This window comes from Miniopterus natalensis, chromosome 16 (assembly GCF_054644295.1).
Source record: "Miniopterus natalensis isolate mMinNat1 chromosome 16, mMinNat1.hap1, whole genome shotgun sequence".
In the NCBI taxonomy this organism is placed as follows: Eukaryota; Metazoa; Chordata; class Mammalia; order Chiroptera; family Miniopteridae; genus Miniopterus; species Miniopterus natalensis.
In genome coordinates, this window is record NC_142096.1 from 2,499,834 (window position 1) to 2,504,630 (window position 4,797).

The following is a 4,797-nucleotide window of genomic DNA, read 5'->3' on the forward strand; positions in this document are numbered from 1 at the left end:
TAAATGGGATAATAATACTGACCCCACAGATTGCTCTGAAAAATGAAGTAGCTATGGGGGAAGCCTTTTTAACACGCAGCAAGTATCCTGTGAATATCGGTTCCATGGCAGTGCTGGGGGATTTGGTCTGCCAAGGGCTTGGAGGGTGTCTTAGGGACTTGGGGAGCACCGTCCAGCATGGTTGGCAATTCATGAAGAACTACACGGAGGAATACTATAAGCATCGCCTCATTTCTTTCTCCCACGAACCGACTTGACAGTAGAGAGTGACTGCTAAGACACAAAGGCCTGCATTACAATCCTATCTCCCTTCACCTCTGTGACCTGGGCAGTTATTTAACTACCGTGAGCCTCAGTTTCTTCATCTGTGACATGCCCGGTCATCACAGGGCTCTGGCGATATTTACGTTAGGTTGATGTTCGTAAGCTGCCGAGAGGATGCTCAGCACATAGCAATTAGTTAATCACTGCTAACTGCTGTATTGATACCAGCCCCATTTTACAGGCAAGGAAACTGAGGCCCAGGAAATAAAACAACTTACTCAAAATTACACAACCAGGCAGCCAAACCACCAGTTTCTTAAACAAGATTTGTCCAAAACTCACAACAAAATCTGAACCAGAGGAGACACTCCACAGAAAGCCCCGTCTTCCGCTGAGGATGGCACTTTTCCCTCTTTTGCTTTTGTCCTGTACCAAGGCCCTGCGCACTCACGTCCGGGGAAAGACGTGGGTTTTATGAGGAAAATCCCGATGGTTGCCATTTTCCAAAGCTGTCATTTACTCTGACATCAGTTTGGAAGTCTTCGCATCCTACACAAAGAAATCAATCACAGACCTCAAATGAACAACGCTAAATGGGTAAAATGCTTTCCTCCACCCTCCCCCCTTACAAAACTCACCCAGATAAAAGTTTCCTTGAAATCATGTGCTTGTGATTCTCACTAACTACTTGGCAGAGGTGACCGTGGTCTGAGGTAACACTGATGGTTATTCCAACTTATCTTTGCGAGGGGTTTGGGCCGTCCCCCCGCCCCAGTACGCAGCGCGCACTACGTTAACTTCTAGTTCTGGTTAGCAGACCAAATTATTAGGTTTTTTAGCCAAGCCGTTGTGGATTCCACGCTGGCTGGCCGTTGCCTTGCAGCTAAGGGAACATGGTGTGAGAGCAGACAGGACGATGGGAGGGTTGCTTGGAGATGCCCTCCTGGTGGGGGGAGAGGCAGGCTTACGTGTTAGATCGCGATTTCTTGCCCCCCGGCACCACTGACATTTTGAACAAGGTTATTTTGTATTTGGGGAGAGGGGACTGTCCTGTGCACTGTAGAATGTTTAGCAGCATCTCTGGTCTCGGCCCAATAGATGCCAGTCGCACCCTAAAACCCCAGTCATGACAACTCATAATGTCACCAAACATTGCTAAATACCCCCTGGGCAGGGGTGGGGTGTTAAAAGTGTGGCATTCTTGCATTCTTGGCTTTTCTAGGGAGATCAGAGACGGACCAGCACCCAGCCTGGATATGCACTGAGTAGGGAAGGAGACAGGCATCCACTAATAGGATTACATGGGTATTAAAACACGCACTGAATAAATCTGATGGCTATATTGGCTGTGTAACTATTCACTTTGAGGCATATCTGGATAACTTGCCTTTGTTAATGGTTAATTTAGTCGTTCTGTAATGATCTTGTACATCCATAAGCATGTTGGGTTGTTTCCCACTGTTTAAAAAAAAAGACCTGTTATGTGTAAATCCTTATACATATCACCCCTACCTCTTTAGAAAAGAAATTCCACAAAAGGAGAGGAAATGTTGGAATAGGTAGAATATGTCAGCTGCCACACCAGGACTGCTGTGTACTTTCCATTTCTTCTGCCCTGGCTTCTCCAAAGCCCAGAGCATGTCTGCAGGCTGGTCTAAGCCTTTACTCCTATGGGACAGAATTAAGACAACAGGAATATTAAGAAGGAAGAAGACAGAGAGAGGAGGTTCTCCATGGCAGAACCAAAGTGCCGCCCAGGGTCCCTGTGTCTCTCCCAGACACTGCCGCTGTGTCTTGGGGTATGTGTTTCTGCATGCGTGCATGTGCGTGCTTGTCTCTTTGTGTGTCTGTGTCTCTTTGTGCGTGTTTGCTTGTGTGTGTATACGTGTGAGTATATGTGTGTGTGGTTTGGACTTTGGTCTGTTAGTCCCAGGCCGGCCTTCCAATCCCCTTTGCAACCTAGACCAGAAAAAGGGCAGTCAGGAGACCTACTTAACGGCTTCTGGGAAGATAGAGCTGCTTTGTGGAGCTCATTTCAAATGGGTGTTGTTTTGAATCTTCAAGTTCATTCAAATCCAATACGAAGCAAAATTCATAGATTGTGATGTCATGCAATTGAAACCAAAAAAGAGCTGTATTTCTGCCAGAATTTACTCTCGGCTTCAGGAAACTCCCCCACTCACCAGCCTCCTCCCCCCCTCCCCTTCTTTGCTCTCTGAGCCAGGACTTCAGGGCTGTGCCCTACAAGCCTCATTTTCCTTCGCAGACCTTTCTTTTTCCAGCAGCCCTGTGCCTAAGGCGTGCCATTTGTGCTACTATTTCTTTGCACTTATATCACTACTTTATGTTCACATTAAAAAGGGAATAGAGCTTTCCAATTGTATAGGCTCCAATTTTGTCTGGGGCGGGGGAGTAACGAGAACTGTTAGCAACCAGGTTCACCTGTTTCTTGTCTTACAGCTGAGTTGAGGAGGCTTTCTCAGTCCACAGGGAAGTTCCCATTGCGCGGTGGCCCTCACAGTTGTGCAATCCCTATGACCTGACACAGACATCCCCCGACCTCGTGGCCGACTGGTCATGTCACCCTTTCCATCGCTGTGTGGTGGAACTGGATCTTAGTCAACCAGGGTTGTCATTGAGGATAACTTAAGGAAGGGCTATGTTTGAAGTATGTTTAAGAGAAGGGGTGCACTCCGGGCCTTAGGCAACTGTGTTGAAGGAAGGGGAAGGTTGAACCCCAAGGACACAGAAGGACAGAGAACTGGGGCATGTATGTGCCTCTCACCCTCTGTGTCCATGGAACTAGGAACACTGTGCGGGCACCCCAGCACTGTCGGTCCAGCCCAGCCCAGTGTCCTCACTCGGATCCGTGGTAGGAACTAGACTCATTGTCTCAAGGTTGCATTAGAGCTAGATCACATCTTTCTTCCTGTGCTGAGTGCTTTCTAGCTGAGAAAATCCAAATCGCCTCCTCCTGATGTAATTCCGGAATGGTACAAAAGTGTGTGTTAGTTCAAACTCTCAGCCATGGGGAGTGGAATATTAGTGATCCAATTGATGAATAAAGGGAGTGGCTTAGTGTTACCGGCTGGGACCTCGGTTCTTCTCGAGGGTGCAGAGAAGATTTTAAGGCCAATGAAAGTGAGAGTAAAGCAAAGTGGGATTTATTGAAAGTACACTCCAAGTGAGGAGCAGGCCAATCCAGAGAGACAATGGCCCCGAACTCCTGGGTTATGAGGTTTAAATGAGGGATTTTCTGGGTGGAGACTTTCATTTGCACCCAGGGATGATTGACAGAAAAGGGTTATATAACTATATTTCTTCTGCACATGCCCTTACCCATAACGCACACAGAAAAACCCATGGGGTCGGGGGAGAAGGGGCGGGTCAAAACCCCAATGCAAACTTCATTGTAATTATAGTCCGAGGCCCTAGTAAGGTCGCCTTAAGGTCATGCTCTCTTCCTATGCTATGTGTCACGAGTTGTGCTGGGCCTGAGATCCTAAAATTACGTGATATCAGAGTTCTGTATAAGACGCAAGAGTCCTCCTGGCGGAAAGCATCCTCAAGTTGGGGAGTTTGAGGGGAGGATAATGAAGGGACCGTGTACAGAGCTGTGGGCAAGTGGCGAGCTTTGTTCAGAGAGAAGCTACAGAGAAATAATAGTAGCTGGACAAGGCCTGCTGGCAAAACCATGAAATTATTTATCTCTGAGTCAGCAGTTCAAAGGAGTTAATCTGCTGTTGGCCTTCCCATTGGTAAAACTGGCCGGTCAATGTGAGTGGACCCAGTTCACCATGGTCTTCCGATTAGTTTCTGGTTTTAACCTTTCCCTTGAACGACTTCAAAACTGTATGTTACGAAGGTAAAATCCTTTGAGATAAAGAAGTTTTACTATTTTGGTTTCTGTCTCTGAAAAAGGCCCAGATGTAATGAATTCAGTGCCTTTCACTTTAGGCACGGTGGCTAGGAACTCTTCCTGAGTGCAACATGTGAGGCTGTTCGACGATTCTACAAGAATTCTTCATCTTTTGTCTGCGTTAATGTTAGTTTAAAATAGTGTGTGTGGTTAAATCATGTTTTGAGATCTTGCTACTAGATTAAAAAAAAATCTGTAGTCAAAAACAAAATTAATTCGCTCAAATAATTGTTTTTAAAATAGATCGTATGCCATGAATTTCATACCGGCAACGCTGAGCTCTATGCCTCTGCTGGTTTGAGCCCAGAGACGGAGAAGGACCCTCCAGAAGAGCCCTAGCTGATTAGCTAAGCTGTACCCTAGCCAGGGACTGGGTCTGAGGCCCATGTGGCTGTCCTCATGACTCAGAGGGGGTGGGGACTGAAATCCTGTGGGCTGAAGCAGTCTGGCTGGGGGCAGACGCCTCATACTGCTGAGATAAGCAGTTCCTCTCCCACCAGCAATATTTGCTCCCTGGGGAGCAGGCCCCAGCTTCCTCTCCAGCACCGCCCCCTCCTCCCACCCGCTTCCTGCAGGGCAGGAGCTGAGCCTTCCCTGGCAGCCTGAGCGTCCAG

The 4,797-nt window shown here is 47.5% G+C and overlaps 1 long non-coding RNA gene across 1 annotated transcript; it reads right to left on the minus strand.

Moving 5' to 3' along the window:
• Positions 1 to 548: 548 nt before the first annotated feature.
• On the minus strand, positions 549 to 1,922 carry LOC107526497 (uncharacterized). The gene is made up of 2 exons (XR_001602186.2): positions 1,777 to 1,922; positions 549 to 813 (listed from the first exon to the last, which is right to left on the minus strand). It is a non-coding gene; the product is annotated as an uncharacterized LOC107526497 (long non-coding RNA).
• Between the last annotated feature and the right edge of the window lie 2,875 nt (positions 1,923 to 4,797).